Source organism: Ambystoma mexicanum, chromosome 6p (assembly GCF_040938575.1).
Source record: "Ambystoma mexicanum isolate Mex_15411 chromosome 6p, UKY_AmexF1_1, whole genome shotgun sequence".
Classification (NCBI taxonomy): Eukaryota; Metazoa; Chordata; class Amphibia; order Caudata; family Ambystomatidae; genus Ambystoma; species Ambystoma mexicanum.
The window spans coordinates 1039808318-1039827442 of NC_090935.1; positions in this window are offsets into that span (position 1 = coordinate 1039808318).

The following is a 19125-nucleotide window of genomic DNA, read 5'->3' on the forward strand; positions in this document are numbered from 1 at the left end:
TGTGCCTGCACATCGTCCGTTGCCAGGGATCCAGTTGCTGGGTTGACCACCTTTGCTGGAGCACTGACTCCCAACTGTGGCAGGGATGGGATCTCCACCAGCCAGACTGCATTGGTTGGGCAGGTCCACAGGGGGCCCTGGTGGCATCTAGGCCAGAAGAAGGAACGGAGTACGACTGGCATATAGTGTGGACAGAGGAGGAGAGGGCCGCAAGACAGAGCGAAACATGGAGGAAACCCCCGTCCATGAGCCCTCCCAACTGGGCCACGTTGGCACATATCTCTTCGTGATGACGTGCGTGGTCCCCCCAGGAAGCACACACGTCATCACAAATTACACGTGAGCGCAATGTGACACCAATCAGGATGGACTGAATCCTGTCACAGGTCCCCACGTCCGCAGGTAGAGGAGTGCCAGATGACGTGGACCTCCCCCTTACCTGCGGACGGGCCTGGGATGGGGCATCCCTGCTGGTGCATGGTGATGCAGTCACAGTGTCAGGGACAGTGACATGCACAGGCCCCTCTGTGGCGACCTGTGCTGCCTCCTGCCCCTGCCCCTGGACTGCACCACTTGCACCAGTGGTACCACACCACCAGGCCCCATGTGCAGCCCTGAAGCGACCTCCTCCTCCTCCGTACACACCACCAACCTGGATGGCTCCGCACCATCTTCTACCGTTGCCAGCCCCTGTGGGGGCTCACCCGCCTCTTCCACTGCAGCCGTAGTGGCGGGCGCGGCACCAGTCCCCTCGCTCCCGGATGATGGAATTTCCTGGGAGGGTGACTAGGCCTTGCGTCGCCGGCCGGTGGAGGCATCCGTGCTGCTTTCCTCCACAGCACCGTCACCGCTAACTTCTTCACTCACCGCTGTGTAAAGGGAGATATTGATCACAAGTATCAGGGTACTGTACAATAGTCCCCTAGACACAAAGCAATAGCACATGAGTGGCACTGTCAAACGTCACTTCCATCATGTCCCTCCACAACACATGGGTCAGAGCAGGCAACACACATGCTGGAACAGGAATGGCACATGCAACAAACATTTGCATCCATGTCCAAGGCACCGTAGAAACATCCAATGGTGGCCTGAAACTCACATGCATCATGGGACATGCTGATCACATGCACATACATCACCAGAGGGTCATGAATCTGGCCCAGTACAACCCCAGACACAGTGGATACAAGGATGACTAGGCTGTATCAGTGAATCAACACATCATCATGGACATGTGTCATGCATCTGTGGCATTTACCAGTCACTCACACACTACTCAGACACACGGACATGTACACCATGCATGTCCATGGCAGCAGCACCCATCTGTCACACCCCAAACATGTCCAAGTACGGACACAGGCATGCATACATGTGTGCATTCCGCATGCTGCTGCGCATGATGCATTGTAACACATACACCATCCATGTGGGTCACGCCTGACTGGACTCACATGCAGCACCATCATGTCCCTGCACACACACATCCATACATGACCCATGTCACACATACAGCCAAGTAGCTAAATACCACCACTCTGCAATATGCCCTATTTTAAACGGGAATGCATGGGCACTTACCGCTCGACTCCAGAAGGGCCTGCATCCTGAGGATCTGGTGGTGAAGCACTGGGTGAATGCACTCCAGGACCCTCATCTGCTGGGTGGTAAGGTGGCCCTGGCACCCCACTGCATCTGATGCGTTCAAGAGGCGCAGGGCCTTCTTGAGGGTCCTTCCTGGACTTGTAGTCCTCCCAGTGCTTCTGGATGTGTTTGATGTCGCAGGGTGCCACCCCCTCCGCATTGATGGCACCCACTATGTCTGTACAGATCCTCTTCCGTATTTCCTTGTCGGTGTGATGGTGTGAAGAGGGCATCATAATGCCCAAGGACTTGCTCCACCAGGATGCCAACTTCATTTGCACTGAAGCTGGCATCCCTCTGCCTCTCTACTGGGGGGTTGCCACTGGGGCGAGATGGTGCTGCGTTGGACATGGCAACCCCTGAGGCAGGTATGGGTGGGCAACTGGGTCCTGGGGCTGGGCTGTGGAGCAATGGAACACCAGTCGGGAGTCTTCTGTTCCAGCAGTGGTGGTCACAGCAACTGCACCCCTGCAGATGGCGATGTGCAGGGACCAAATGGCAGGGCACTGGCAGGAAGCAGCAGATGGCTTGTAGGAGGCTCCTCAGGGCTCTGAGGGGCAGTAAAATGGCCTTCTGGGCAGGAGCGTGGTCTTCCATGTGTTGTCGAGTCGCCAGCTTGATGCAGAGTGAATTAGCACATAAAAAAACAGCACGTCAGCGTGTAATTTGAGGAAAGGGCCTTAGCGTGTAAGCACGTAAGTGACGTAAAGAGCGCAGTTGTTTCCTTCTGCATGTGTTAATGGTCTGCGTGGGTATGCAGCATGCTGTACGTGCTTTCAGTGGATGCAATTGTTTTTCCTAATTTTGTCATGATCAACAGTCAGTTCCCAGATTAAGCCTATGGGTCCTTAAAGGGTTAACCTTGCTCAGGTATTGAGGGGTCCTGTGGTTCAAGTCAGATTCATATAGAAAGCAATTGGAGTTCATGTTCCCTCAATGGCCACCTGGTTGTGCCATTAAGGAAACTAACAATACAGGCCTAGTCTTTGACCGACCTCTGTTATAGTTAGCCGCTGCATGAGGAGACTCGCGCTTCGCGTTGCTGACTGCCCTGCAGTACGGACGCTTACCGCGGTCATCACGGATTTCTAGTCATAGGCCCTCATTACAAGTTATGCCAGTAGCCATGCTGCAATTTGCAGCATGGCTGCCGGCAAAACCGCATCCGTGTCCGTGTCCTCTGAATGAGGACTTACCGGACCATTCCGAGTTCGGATGGCCCGGTAATTCCTCACTCGAGGACACGGACACGGTTCATCCCCATTCCCATTTCAGCCCCTGCAGGGCTGAATGGGAATGGGAGAGGGAGTAAACAACGGGCCATTATGAGATGGCCCGTTGTTTGCTCCCTCTTCCCCTCGCGGGATCTGGTATGCACGCCTGGGTTTCCCAGGCGTGCTTAACGTGCCCCGCGAGGGGACCTCGTAATGTGGCGGAACGGGTTGAACAGCGCCGCAGCCTTTTACGGCGCCGTTTAACCCGTTCCGACAGGGTTGTAATGAGGCCCATAGTCTTAGTCTCTAGTCCAGCCCCTATTCTTTCCTGTCTACAGTCTCCACAGATTAGCCTTTTCTGTTATGCCCCTTCCATAGTCTAGCTTTCTGCCCCGTTTCTGTTTATTTTATTTTCCTTCGTTCACGCTTTGTAGTTCCAGCCTCCCTGTCTCCCTCCTCACAGGTCCTGAAAGAAAACTGCTGTTTCCTCACTCAAGCGATGTCTGTTGGCACTCGTGTGAGGTTGTCATTTATTAGCTACGGTTGTTGTTGGTCATTCCATATTTACATATTCATTCCCAATCCGCCTCAGCTGTGCACATTATTTGTGTTCCGTCCGCCTGTGCTTAATGTTTCCCTTCTCCTGAGGTTTTTTGACACATTGTTCCAAATACACGCCATTTGTTGCCGCATAGTTTCTTTCAGAGTAGGTTATTTGCAAAATTGTTGAATTCACTTAGAGCCCGTGTTACACCCTCTGTGGCCATCCATTTTCCAATACATGTTTGAGCTGTTACTGCTGCTTACAGTTGCTCCCTCATTTTAGTAACTACTTTTATTTGATGTTGTTTTCTCCACAGCAAGGTTCCCACATCACCCAATTATTAGTAAGAGTGCCCTATTGATTTGCCACAAACTTTTGCCCATTGTCATTTTTTAAAGTTAACTATTTTGGCAGCACATCGTCTCTACTCTTCAGTACATGCGCCCCTGTTTGAACGCATGATGGAGAGCTCACAAAAATAGAAATTAAGGTGAGCCTTTAGAGGCATAGGGTTAACTTATACCAACCTAGCCTTAGTGGAGTGAAATTAATGAGGGATCCATAGTTGAGGAAAGTTATTTTTTCTTGTCATTTCTACAGGAATTGTTTTTCTCTGAAGTTCTAGGGGAGTTCTTCAAGGGCGTTCCCGCAGAGTTTACAGATAAGCGTTAGAACTTTGGGGTTCACACGCGATTACTTCACATCGGTTACAGTGCCTACGGGTATTTCTTTTCCACGCAAGGCAGACGGTGAGTCGCGCACGCTATTGAACGCTATTTTTCCCACTGTGGGTGCCCCTGTTTCTCGCGTACCCCATTTATTGAGTTCATAGTAGCCCGCGTGTTAATCGCGAACGCTTTTCTTTGTTCCTGGGTGCCGCAGCATACTGTGTGAGGTCTTTCTACACACACGTGGGCTACAGGGGTTCTGTATACGTGTTTCTTGTATTTCTGGGGTGCATGAGCATTGCGTGACCATCATTTATCCCCAGGTCCACAGGCAGCCTTGCAGGAGCACAGGGGTGTGTCTACTATCACGTACCCTGCCACCTTCATCCCAATTGACCAGGAAAATTGGCATTAGTACATCTGTGCCATGGTTGGGAGGCCACCAAAGGTGAAAGGGGGCTCAGCTCTCAGCTGGGCATACTGCTAGTGTTGGGAGTGGTCGGGCACGTGGCCGGGATGACCAGGGAGTGCGTGGAGTCCAGGGTGGCCAGGGTGGCCGTTGAGCAGGAAGAGGCAGGGGTGCACCACAGGTGCAGGATGTCCAGCCACGTGCTGGTGCAGCCATGACACTACGCCCTGCGGCTCCAGGTGATGCTGCTGTTGCATCCAGCCCTGGCACCCTTGCGACCCAACAGTGAGTAACATGTGCTGACACTGGCCCACCGGTAGTGGTAGCTGCAGGTGCAGCTGTGGTGAGCAACACACAGCCCACCACCCACCAGGGTTACTCATAATATGGTGGTTCGGTATGGACGGTCTCAGTTATGTACTGGCACCGGCTATGGCATACGGCCATACTCATAATGACCCCCTTTGTATGTGTGAGAGATTTTTGACAAGTGAGTTTCAGGTTCCATGTCAGGTGTGAATGTCTCATACCTGTTTACATTTCTCACATTGCACTTAATGACGATAGTGTTATGTGTTGTGCATTTGGTTGGTTGTTCAGCTGTTGCATGCCATGGCATGGCATGGAGGACAGGGGTCATGGGCGTTGGGAGGGTTTGAGTGACATACCAGTGATTTACATGGCCTGTTTTGCAGGGGGGTGGTGGGATGTGCAACTTGCATGTGTTCCTTTTGGTCACACCAGATTGGTTATGTTTAAGTAGCTAGGGAGGCACACAATGTAGCACTTCTGTGAAAACATTCTGAGGGTGGAAAGGTTGTGACAGTTGACTGTATCTTTGTCATCATCAATTGTCACCTGGTATGTGGCAGGCCAGTGTGCACTCCACAGGGATGGGAGTTTAGGTGAAAATGTGGCCACAAGCTGGGCCTGGGCTGCCTCACCACGTACCCTTTCCCCTCCCATGAGCAGCGCATGTGCATGTGTTTGGGGCTGTGGATGCACCACCATGTCCACCGGTATGCCCCGCTGTGTAGCGACATTGTGCAGGGCACATGCTGCCACTATGATCCTGCACACTACTGGGGGTGCATATAGTAGCTGGCCGCCAGAGCGGTCAAGGGAGCGTAAGCGTGACTTGAGCACTCTGAATGTGCGCTCCACTATGGCCCTGGTTGCAATATGGGCTGCGTTGTATCTTACCTGGGGTGGTGTGGTGGGGTTCCGTATTGGCGTCATCATGTGGGTGCTCAGAGGGTAGGCACTGTCCCCTGGGGAGGTAATGATGGTTGTCATTAGATGGGTTTGTGTGTTTGTGTGTGACATGCATGCATGTGCACAGGCATTTCTACTCACCTATGAGCCATGTGTCGCCATGCTTCCCAGCTTCCAGCGTCCGGCTCAGGGCAGATATTCTGTATATGAAACTGTCATGGGTGGACCCTGGATAGTTTGCATAGACAGAGGTGATGAATCCCTTGGTATCGCATACAACCTGCACGTTCATGGAATGCCAGTGCTTGCGGTTGCGGTAGATGTTTTCAGTGGCCCTAGGTGGACGTAGGGCCACATAGGTGCAATCTATGGCACCAAGCACTTTGGGGAAGTGTGCCACCCTGTAGAAGTCCAGGACCATGGCCAGCCTTTCTGCAGGTGTTCTGGGCATGTATATGTGCCTGCGGACTGAGGGGCGTGCAGTGATGATTGCCAACACCTGGTGTAGGCAACGTGATTGCATGGGCTGTGAGACGCCCCCCACTATGGCAGTTGTCCGCTGAAATGAACCAGTGGCCTAAAAATGCAGTACATTGAGCACCTTCTCCAAGGGGCTCAATGCTTGGTAGCACAGGGTGGGTTATGTGAGTTCATCCTCCCACTCAGTGGCCATGTCTAGGATGATATGAGGTGGATACCTATACCTGCCATAGACCTGGTCATCAGGCATCCCAAAACGGCTGTTCCTGGTAAAAAAAATGCAGGCCTGGCTATTCTCCTCCTCCTGCAGTGTCCAATGATCACTGCTGTGAGGAATGGGACATTTATCGTAGCTGTATATGCTTGTTTGTTGTTTGCATGCACTTTTATGCTGCACGGGGGGCGCTTCCGCCTGCTTTCGTGTGGTGGACGTATGTATGCATGTGCTGTGTTTTGACTTGGGCGGGTTTTCCCTATTCGATCCCATGAATACGTGTTGTTCACTAGCGTGTGGGCGTTGCATGTGTTTCCCAGCGGTACTTCCCACCTTACGCCTACATTTTCACGCGTTGTTCCCCATTCCCTGTGTTCCACACCCTTTTTAGGTGTGTGTGCGAGAAGTTGTGCGCTTTCCCCGTTCCTGTCGCGCACGCGTTTGGAAAGTCGCAGTGACGTGTAAGGTTAGAGCGGATTTGGCGCACATACCGGGAAAAACACGTGCAGGGCATTCCATGAATCGCACGCATGCGATTCGCACGCGTGCGCTAGCTTTTTCACGCTTGCGTCACAAATTTCAGTGCACATTTATTGCATGAATTACCCCCTGAATGTTTTATATGTAACACATGCAAGTATGTACAAAACATACTTGAGTGTATTTTATAGTTATATCTTATTTAATATATATTAATGTATGTTCATTTTAATTTATGACTGAACATCCTTTTAATTATGTAATAGTATTATTATGTAACACACATACATATGTGTATTGGCAGTTGAAAATATATGATTTTTTTGGCCTTATTTCCTATGAGGAGGTGCAGCTGGTAGTGTTGCTAGAGTGGCTTTCAATAATAAATAAATAAGTATTTGCACCCCCGCAAGTCTCACACACCTGCACTGCCTACCTGGCAACCCCCGCACTTGGGGACTGTTTCTGTATCCCAACAGTCCCACTACCAGCACTTACACCTGATTTCTGCACTTACTTTTGCACTGCCACTTGATGGCCGTTACTTACTTATTGTTATTCTATTCCCATGTACTGCACTCCCCCGTTCCTCTCCCCCCTGCACTTTACCCTTCCCCCATCCAATGCACTTGCACGATCTGAATGACACTTGGCCTAATAGGATCGTTGTGTGTCCTCCCTTCGTTCCCCGTCCCTTGCCTCATCACGTCTTGAAACAATTGTGTATAGGCGCATTACAAATGCCATATCATATCATATATCATATCATATCATAACATTTATGAATACGTGAGAAAGTACAACACTTGCAGGGTAATTCATAGAATTTCGCACAAAAGTGGCACACGCGGCTGGCGCACAGTGTCCCCGTGCGATACACTGCGCCAGCCGTGTGCGATAAAATCCATTTCATCGCACAGCGTATTCATGGATTTTAGCCTCAAAAACCAGCCGTGGCGCAGAGTGGCGCAGCGACCCTGCAGGAGCGCCAGTTACGCCCCCAAGAACGCCCTCGCGCAAGGAAAAGCCTTCAAAATTCCCAAATCATTGCAAAGGGCTGCGCTAACCCTGGACCAGTTCACAGGGCTGGCAAACAGCAAACGTCAAGCGGGGAACGTGTATTCCAGTGGTTAGTGGGAAGTTTCACACGCGATTGTCCTGGGTACGTGTACATCAGGGGTGCGCGGGAAGTATCACACGCGATTCCATCAGGGTACGTGTATTCCAGGGGTGCGCAGGAAGTATCACACGCAAAAGCAGCAGGGTACGTGTATTTCAGGGGTGCGCGGGAAGTATCACACGCGATTCCATCAGGGTACGTGTATTTCAGTGATGCGTGGGAAGTATCACATGCGATTCCATCAGGGCACGTGTATTTCAGGGGTGCGCGGGAAGTATCACACACATAAGCAGCAGGGTACGTGTATTTCAGTGGTGTGCGGGAAGTATCACACGCGATTCCATCAGGGCACGTGTATTTCAGGGGTGTGCGGGAAGTATCACACACGATTCCATCAGGGTACGTGTATTCCAGGGGTGCGCGGGAAGTATCATACGCAAAAGCAGCAGGGTACGAGTATTTCAGGGGTGCGCGGGAAGTATCACACGCGATTCCATCAGGGTATGTGTATTTCAGTGGTGCGCGGGAAGTATCGCACGCAATTCCATCAGGGCACGTGTATTCCAGGGATGCGCGGGAAGTATCATACGCAAAAGCAGCAGGGTACGTGTATTTCAGGGGTGCGCGGGAAGTATCACACGCGATTCCATCAGGGCAGGTGTATTTCAGGGGTGCGTGGGAAGTATCACACGCAAAAGCAGCAGGGATGTGTATTTCAGTGGTGCGCGGGAAGTATCACACGCGATTCCATCAGGGCACGTGTATTTCAGGGGTGCGCGGGAATTATCACACACGATTCCATCAGGGCACGTGTATTTCAGTGGTGCGCGGGGAGCACTACACGTGAATTGCCCGTGTGGGTCCTCCCAGGTGTTCCCTCTACACCCTCTACGGCCCCTGCAGGCGGCCCACACCACAGGGGACTACCCTGCGCATGTCCCAGGCAGCTAATCCACCATGCCCATGCCCCCCAGCCAACCCACATGTCACCTTGCACTACTGCCCATCAACGCATGTCCCCCTGCACCCCCACCCCCCAGGATCCAGGGGCACCCTCCACCAGGCCCCCACTCATGTCTCCCAGCACCCCCACCCCCCTGCATCCAGGGGCACCCTCCACCAGGCCCCCACTCATGTCCCCCTGCACACCCACCCCCCAGCATCCAGGGGCACCCTCCACCAGGCCCCCACTCATGTCTCCCTGCACCCCCACCCTCCACCAGTCAGGGGCACCCTCCACCAGGCCCCCACTCATGCCTCCCTGCACCCCAACCCCCCACCAGTCAGGGGCACCCTCCACCAGGCCCCCACTCCTTCCTAACACCCTCCCACCCCCCAGCAGTGCGATTCACCTGTGCACGTGTATATCAGGGTTGCGCGTGTAGTCTGACACGCGATATCAGCAGGGTACGTGTATTACGGGGTTCGCGGGAAGTTCCACACGCGATTGCCCTGGGTACGTGTATTTCGGGGTGCGCGGGAAGTTCCACATGCGATTTCAGCAGGGTACTTGTATTCCAAGGTGCGCGGGAAGTTCCACACGCGATTTCAGCAGGTAGTGCGCGGGAAGTTCCACACGCACTACCACTACTACGTGTATTCCAAGGTGCAAGTGAAATTCCACACGCGAATCCAGATGCCTACGTGGATTCTGGGGGTGCCGGCCAGTCCTACACGTGAATCCGCCATGTGGGTCCTCCCAGCAGTTCAACCGACACCCTCCATGGCCCCTGCAGGCGGACCACACCACAGGGGACTACCCTGCACATGTCCCGCAGGCAGCCCATCCACCATGCCCATGCCCCCCAGCCAACCCACATGTCACCTTGCACTACTGCCCACCAACGCATGTCTCCCAGCACCCCCACCCCCCAGCACTGTGGGGCACCTGCCAGCAGGCCCCCACACATGTTCAACTCATGTCCCCCTGCAACCCCACCCCCCAGCACTGTGGGGCATACTCCACCAGGCCCCCACTCATGTCTCCCAGCACCCCCACCCCCCAGCATCCAGGGGCACCCTCCACCAGGCCCCCACTCATGTCTCCCAGCACCCCCACCCCCCTGCATCCAGGGGCACCCTCCACCAGGCCCCCACTCATGTCTCCCTGCAGTCAGGGCACCCTCCCGAGGCCCCCGCTCATGTCTCCCTGCACCCCCACCCCCCACCAGTCAGGGGCACCCTCCACCAGGCCCCCACTCATGTCTCCCTGCACCCCCACCCCCCCAGCACTGTGGGGCACCCTCCACCAGGCCCCCACTCATGTCTCCCAGCACCCCCACCCCCCACTAGTCAGGGGCACCCTCCACCAGGCCCCCACTCATGTCCAACTCATGTCTCCCTGCACCCCCACCCCCCTGCATCCAGGGGCACCCTCCACCAGGCCCGCACACATATCTCCCTGCACCCCCACCCCCCACCAGTCAGGGGCACCCTCCACCAGCCCCAAACTCATGTCTCCCTGCACCCCCACCCCCCAGCACTGTGGCGCACCCTCCACCAAGCCCCCAATCATGACTCCCAGCACCCCCACACCCCACCAGTCAGTGGCACCCTCCACCAGGCCCCCACTCATGTCCAACTCATGTCTCCCTGCACCCCCACCCCCCTGCATCCAGGGCCACCCTCCACCAGGCCCCACTCATTCTCCCAGTACCCCCACCCCCAGCATCCAGGGGCACCCTCCACCAGGCCCCCACTCATGCCTCCCTGCACCCCCACCCCCCAGCATCCAAGGGCACCCTCCACCAGCCCCCCACTCATGCCTCCCTGCACCCCCACCCCCCACCAGTCAGGGGCACCCTCCACCAGGCCCCCACTCATGTCCAACTCATGTCTCCCTGCACCCCCACCCCCCAGCATCCAGGGGCACCCTCCACCAGGCCCCCACTCATGTCTCCCAGCACCCCCACCCCCCACCAGTCAGGGGCACCCTCCACCAGGCCCCCACTCATGTCTCCCAGCACCCCCACCCCTTGCATCCAGGGGTACCCTCCACCAGGCCCCCACTCATGTCTCCCAGCACCCCCAACCCCCAGCACTGTGGGGCACCCTCCACCAAGCCCCCACTCATGTCTCTTTGCACCCCCACCCCACTGCATCCAGGGGCACCCTCCACCAGGCCCCCACTCATGTCTCCCAGCACCCCCACCCCCCAGCATCCAGGGGCACCCTCCACCAGGCCCCCACTCATGTCCCCCTGCACCCCCACCCCCCTGCATCCAGGGGCATCCTCCACCAGGCCCCCACTCATGTCCAACCCATGTCTCCCTGCACCCCCACCCCCCTGCATCCAGGGGCACCCTCCACCAGGCCCCCACTCATGTCCAACTCATGTCTCCCTGCACCCCCACCCCCCTGCATCGAGGGGCACCCTCCACCAGGCCCCCACTCATATCTCCCAGCACCCCCACCCCCCAGGACTGTGGGGCACCCTCCACCAGGCCCCCACTCATGTCTCCCAGCACCCCCACCCCCAGCATCCAGGGGCACCCTCCACCAGGCCCCCACTCATGCCTCCCTGCACCAACACCCCCCAACATCCAGGGGCACCCTCCACCAGGCCCCCACTCATGCCTCCCTGCACCCCCACCCCCCACCAGTCAGGGGCACCCTCCACCAGGCCCCCACACATGTCCAACTCATGTCTCCCTGCACCCCCACCCCCCAGCATCCAGGGGCACCCTCCACCAGTCCCCCACTCATTTCTCCCAGCATCCCCACCCCCCACCAGTCAGGGGCACTGTCCACCAGGCCCCCACTCATGTCTCCCAGCACCCCCACCCCCCAGCACTGTGGGGCACCCTCCACCAGGCCCCCACTCATGTCTCCCTGCACCCCCACCCCCCAGCATCCAGGGGCACCCTCCACCAGGCCCCAACTCATGTCCCCCTGCACCCCCACCCCCCTGCATCCAGGGGCACCCTCCACCAGGCCCCCACTCATGTCCAACTCATGTCTCCCTGCACCCCCACCCCCCTGCATCCATGGGCACCCTCCACCAGGCCCCCACTCATGTCTCCCTGCACCCCCACCCCCCAGGACTGTGGGGCACCCTCCACCAGGCCCCCACTCATGTCTCCCAGCACCCCCACCCCCAGCATCCAGGGGCACCCTCCACCAGGCCCCCACTCATGCCTCCCTGCACCAACACCCCCCAACATCCAGGGGCACCCTCCACCAGGCCCCCACTCATGCCTCCCTGCACCCCCACCCCCCACCAGTCAGGGGCACCCTCCACCAGGCCCCCACACATGTCCAACTCATGTCTCCCTGCACCCCCACCCCCCAGCATCCAGGGGCACCCTCCACCAGTCCCCCACTCATTTCTCCCAGCATCCCCACCCCCCACCAGTCAGGGGCACTGTCCACCAGGCCCCCACTCATGTCTCCCAGCACCCCCACCCCCAGCACTGTGGGGCACCCTCCACCAGGCCCCCACTCATGTCTCCCTGCACCCCCACCCCCCAGCATCCAGGGGCACCCTCCACCAGGCCCCAACTCATGTCCCCCTGCACCCCCACCCCCCTGCATCCAGGGGCACCCTCCACCAGGCCCCCACTCATGTCCAACTCATGTCTCCCTGCACCCCCACCCCCCTGCATCCATGGGCACCCTCCACCAGGCCCCCACTCATGTCTCCCTGCACCCCCACCCCCCAGCACTGTGGTGCACCCTCCACCAGGCCCCCACTCATGTCTCCCAGCACCCCACCAGTCAGGGGCACCCTCCACCAGGCCCCCACTCATATCCAACTCATGTCTCCCTGCACCCCCAACCCCCTGCATCCAGGGGCACCCTCCACCAGGCCCCCACTCATGTCTCCCAGCACCCCCACCCCCCAGCATCCAGGGGCACCCTCCACCAGGCCCCCACTCATGCCTCCCTGCACCCCCACCCCCCAGCATCCAGGGGCACCCTCCACCAGGCCCCCACTCATGCCTCCCTGCACCCCTGCCCCCCCACCAGTCAGGGGCACCCTCCACCAGGCCCCCAAACATGTCCAACTCATGTCTCCCTGCACCCCCACCCCCCAGCATCCAGGGGCACCCTCCACCAGGCCCCACTCATGTCTCCCAGCACCCCCACCCCCCACCAGTCAGGGGCACCCTCCACCAGGCCCCCACTCATGTCTTTTAGCACCCCCACCCCCAAGCACTGTGGGGCACCCTCCACAGGCCCCCACTCATGTCTCCCTGCAACCCCACCCACCAGCATCCAGGGGCACCCTCCACCAGGCCCCCACTCATGTCCCCCTGCACCCCATCCCCCTGCATCCAGGGGCACCCTCCACCAGGCCCCCATCCATGTCTCCCTGCACCCCCACCCCCCAGCACTGTGGGGCACCCTCCACCAGGCCCCCACTCATGTCTCCCAGCACCCCCACCCCCCACCAGTCAGGGGCACCCTCCACCAGGCCCCCACTCATGTCCAACTCATGTCTCCCTGCACCCCCACCCCCCTGCATCCAGGGGCACCCTCCACCAGGCCCCCACTCATGTCTCCCAGCACCCCCACCCCCCAGCATCCAGGGGCACCCTCCACCAGGCCCCCACTCATGCCTCCCTGCACCCCCACCCCCCAGCATCCAGGGGCACCCTCCACCAGGCCCCCACTAATGTCTCCCTGCACCCACACACCCCAGCACTGTGGGGCACCCTCCACCAGGCCCCCACTCATGTCTCCCTGCACCTGCACCCCCACCCCCCAGCATCCAGGGGCACCCTCCACCAGGCCCCCACACATGTCCCCCAGCCAACATGTCATCACAATCTAGATCCCTGGCCCTTATGGTCAGCCTCCAAATGCCAAACACCCACCCGAGTATTGCATCCACCCACTTAGAAATGGCAATAACGTGATAGAACCCCATTTGCAAGTTTGGAAATGAACACATGTCCCTCACATACACCCAATGGGTGTCAGTGATTGTCAAAACCCATATCATGATATGCATGAAACCAATGAGATGATACTACACATTGAAGTTTGAAGAAATAATATGTATTAAAAGCAACATAAATTGAATAAAAAATAAAGAAACAAAAATGGGAATTAAAAAAAAACAAAACAGCATGTCCGTGAAATAATGCAAAACCACAAATCATAATCCAAAGGAAAGGTGTCCAAAGTCACAGTCCACCAAAGTAAATCCAATGGAAAATTAAAATCGAAAACCATTGCTCCGTGGGTAAATCATAAAAAGAAATGAAAATCCAACAGTCAACTATATACAGATAAACAATCCAGGGTCCATGATCCCAACAGAAGAAATGAAACCTATCTAATAACACTACCTAATAAAAAAAACTATATACAAAAATGTGGCCCATTGTCCAAAAGGTCAAAAAAAAATGCAAAAACAAAGGAAACCTAACACTAACTACAGAACTATTTACAACAGCGGGCTAGTCCGACGGCTCACTTCGGGATGTTCCGGGCCAGGGCATCATCAAACTCCTGCTCAATGTCCCGGAGGCGGTCCTCCTCCATGGCCCCGAGGGTCCGCAGGGCCGTCGACATGTTCACCTCCAACTCCCTGCCGATTGCCTCGAGGCACTCGGCCCGCCTCAGGGCCCTCCGCATGGAGTTCTCTGCCCTGACCATCGTGAGCCGTGCCTCTTCCGCCCGCTGCCGCTCCGCATCTATGGCGTGGCCCAACCGCTGCCACACGGAAGAGACTTTCCCGTCCTGGGTCCTCCTGCCCTCCGGCCGATGCCTGCCCCTCCGATGTCGAAGGCCCCGAGCCATCATGGCTCCCACCTCGTTGCTGCTGCTGCTGTGCCTCTGCCCGTGCACTGCCTCCTGCTGCCTGCACATCCTCCACTGGCTGGGGGTCAGTCGTTGATGTGGCCACCCCTGCTGGACGTCCGACTCCCGACTGTGGCAGGGATGCCTCCTCCACCAGCCTGGCTGCACCATCAGAGGCAGCTTCACAGGGCACCCAGGTGACTGATGGGTTGGAAGATGGCACGGAGGATGACTGGCGCATAGGGGGTTCAGTTGAGGAGGGGGTCTGAGCAAGCCCCATCAAACGGAGGAATCCGGCCTGAGTGACCTGTCCCAGTAGGCCGACGCGGACAACGAGCCATTCGAGATGACGTGCAGTCTCCTCATGAAAAGACTGCAGGTCACCTCGCATGGCCCGTTGACGCAACGCCACAGCAGTCAGGACAGGCTCAACCCGGACCCGGATAGCCACGTCCGCAGGCAGAAGAAGGCCAGTTGTTGTGAGCTCTTCCCCTGCCTGAAAACGGGTCTGGACGTAGGCATCCCTGCTGGTGCAAGATGATGCAGTGACAGGATCAGGGACAGGATTGCACACAGGCACCTCCGCGGCAGCCTGTGCTGCCTCCTGTCCCTGGTCCTGCACTGCACCACTAGCACAAGTGGAATCCCCACCTCCAGACCCCGTCTCTGTTGCTTGCACAGCCTCCTCCTCCACCAAACCCCCCACCAACCTGGATGACTCTGTGCCATCTTCTCCCGTTGGGCCCTGTGGGGTCCCAGCTGCCCCTTCGGCTGCCAAGGAGTCCAACTCCGACATCCGCCTCTTGGGCCTCCCCCGGCAGCTGCGGCCTGGGACGCGGCACCGGACTCCTCACTCCCCGACGAGATCACAACCTGGGAGGGGAGCCGGGCCTTGCGTCTCCGGCTGGCGGTGCGATCCCAGCCGCTGTGCTCCACAGCATGTTCTCCTCCCTCTTCATCAGTTGACGCTGCAGACAGGGAGAAATAAAACACAGGAATCAGGGCACTGTAGAATGGACACATACACACATGACAGTTGTAGATGAGTGGCATTGGCAAACCTCAGACATGGCATCACAATCGCCAACACACATGTCATTTCAACTTGCACACATGAGCCATACCACAGCCATATCGCAACTGCCAGCACCATCCATACACATACAACAGCATGAGCAGGCAAAGGTGAGCAAGACATCACATGCAACACAGGGAGTGCACTACACATGCACACACACCACCACACTTGCATGCATGTGTACACCTCTGCCAACTGTCACAGTGTTCAGATTGGCATCCATGTCACATCTGCCAATCAGGCTTCCACATCCCGCTGTCACATGCATCCATGTTGCATCACTGTTGCACCCTTGTCAAATACACACACGTACATGTACACAGTGCTGATACATGCAGCTGAAAACAACATACATGTGTGACATCACAAACATGCCTACTTATATACACATTCATCCAAACATGTGTGCCCACACAACTGCATTTGGCATGCAAGCCTACACACACAAGCACCATCCATGTCTCACACATGACAGCCCTTGCATGTGTTAGCCTCACGGCCCTGTACACCCCCACCCATACTCGGCCCCATACAAACAGATGTGCAACCTGCACACTACTGGCACATCACCACACGCCCAGCTTACAATCATGATGCATGTACACTTAACGCTCGACTCCAGACGGGTCTGCCTTTCAAGGACCTGGACGTGGAGCGCTGGGGATATGCGTTCCAGGACCCTCATCTGATCTTCCGACAAGTGGCCCCAGCGCCCCTTAGCATCCGCTTTCTTCAAGAGGCGCCGGGCCTTGTTGAGGGTCCTGGACCTGAAGTCCTCCCAGCGCTTCTTGACATGTTGGAAGTCGCGGACTGCCACCCCCTCCGCGTTGATGGCAGTCACGATGTCCGTCCAGATCCGAGTCCGTCCTTCCTTGTCGGCGCGCAAACTTCCGAAGAGGGCATCATACTGCCCCAGGACTTGCTCCACCAGGACACCAACTTCGGTGGCAGTGAAGCTGGTTCCCCTCTGCATCTCTGGCCGGGGTTGTCAGTGGTGCCAGATGTTGCAGTGCCCGACATGACAACCCCAGAGGCAGGAGTGGGTGTTCAACTGGGTCCTGGGGCTGGGCTGTGGAGCGATGGAATCCCAGTCGGGAGTCTTCCGTTCCAGCAGGGGTGGTCACAGCAAAAGCACCTCTGGCTGATGTGCAGGCAGCAAATGGCAGGGCACGTGGGCAGCAGGCAATCAGGCAGCAGCAGATGGCAGGTGGGAGCGTGCTCGGGGCTCTGGGGGGCAGTAATTCGGCCTTCTGGGCAGGAACATGGTCTTCTGTGTGCTTACGCGTGGCCAGCTTGATACGGAGTGATTTGGCACGTGAAAATCCAGCACGTCTGCGTGTAATTCGAGGAACGGGCCTTAGCGCGTAAGCGCGTCAGCACACTTAACGCTCGACTCCAGACGGGTCTGCCTTTCAAGGACCTGGACGTGGAGCGCTGGGGATATGCGTTCCAGGACCCTCATCTGATCTTCCGACAAGTGGCCCCGGCGCCCCTTAGCATCCGCTTTCTTCAAGAGGCGCCGGGCCTTGTTGAGGGTCCTGGACCTGAAGTCCTCCCAGCGCTTCTTGACATGTTGGAAGTCGCGGACTGCCACCCCCTCCGCGTTGATGGCAGTCACGATGTCCGTCCAGATCCGAGTCCGTCCTTCCTTGTCGGCGCGCAAACCTCCGAAGAGGGCATCATACTGCCCCAGGACTTGCTCCACCAGGACACCAACTTCGGTGGCAGTGAAGCTGGTTCCCCTCTGCATCTCTGGCCGGGGTTGTCAGTGGTGCCAGATGTTGCAGTGCCCGACATGACAACCCCAGAGGCAGGAGTGGGTGTTCAACTGGGTCCTGGGGCTGGGCTGTGGAGCGATGGAATCCCAGTCGGGAGTCTTCCGTTCCAGCAGGGGTGGTCACAGCAAAAGCACCCCTGGCTTATGTGCAGGCAGCAAATGGCAGGGCACGTGGGCAGCAGGCAATCAGGCAGCAGCAGATGGCAGGTGGGAGCGTGCTCGGGGATCTGGGGGGCAGTAATTCGGCCTTCTGGGCAGGAACGTGGTCTTCCATGTGCTTACGCGTGGCCAGCTTGATACGGAGTGATTTGGCACGTGAAAATCCAGCACGTCTGCGTGTAATTCGAGGAAAGGGCCTTAGCGCATAAGCGCGTCAGCACACGTACGCGAATTCATTGGCCCAAAGGCCAACAGCGCGTATGCACGTCTGTATTACGGCAAACAACTTCAATCACAATAACTATCAGAAAATCAATCCCCCTAACAATAGTTCGACAAGTCTAGGTTCAACGGCACCACTTATTTGCAGACAGAGGTGAATGCTTTAACCTAGATGGCACTCTAGTATTCGTTAGGACGGGAGAGAAAAGGAAGGTTATGAAATCAACTCGGTACCAACACTTTTACGAACAAATGCAAGGCAAGTAAGGCAGGGTCTACTGTAGATCGCAAAGTTCAGAGGCCAGGCCCACTCAGAGAGAGGCAAGGCGATATGTACCAAAAAGTATCACAGTGCAAAGGCACTTTGAGTCTTTGTCGCAAATTGTTTTAGAAAGATTGGACCAGTTCAGAACAGAAAGTTAAGAAAGCTTGGAGGCGACCCAATAGAGAGGCGAGGATTAAGACACCTCACTCTATCCGGCCAAAAAGGGAAGCCAAGCAGACACGGTACCTTGTTTGTGGAGAGACAGCTCTGGCGGGGGCAGTTGTTCCTGGTGGTGGATGCACGTCGGGGCTTTGCCAAGAGAAGAGATGATCCCGTCGAGGGAAAGTTGAAGATTGTTGCACCACCAGGGAAGAGACCAGCCGTGGAGTGCTCCGTCACAAGGCACCACCTTTTGGTCACGGTACAGTGGGTAGTGGCTATCCGGTTGCCGGGGTGCTCTGCACGGGCAATTCGACCACTACGTCCTGGAACGAAGAAAAGGCCAAGGGGGACTGGTTGTTCCCACCAGTCAGGGGAAGAGACTCTCCGGCGGGGAGATCTCCTCTGTCGTCGGGAAGTGGTGAGTCGGTTCAGCAGGGCTCCACCAGAGGTGTCGTCGTTGCAGGTCGGCTCAGCTTTACCCTCGTCGGATTCTTAGGTCCTGTGGCGAATTCTCAAGATCCAGTCCCAAAAGCCCTGCTTTTATGCAGAAAACCCCCATTCATTCAGCCCAGCTGTCAATCAAAACACGCTAAGTGGTGAGTGGGGTGGCTCACCACTTGGGCCAATCACACCAGAGTGCGACTTGAGTTGGCAAGGCAACTCAGTCCAGGGTGCCTAAACCCCCTCCCGCACCCCCTGTGGTTACCCAGACAGAATGGCA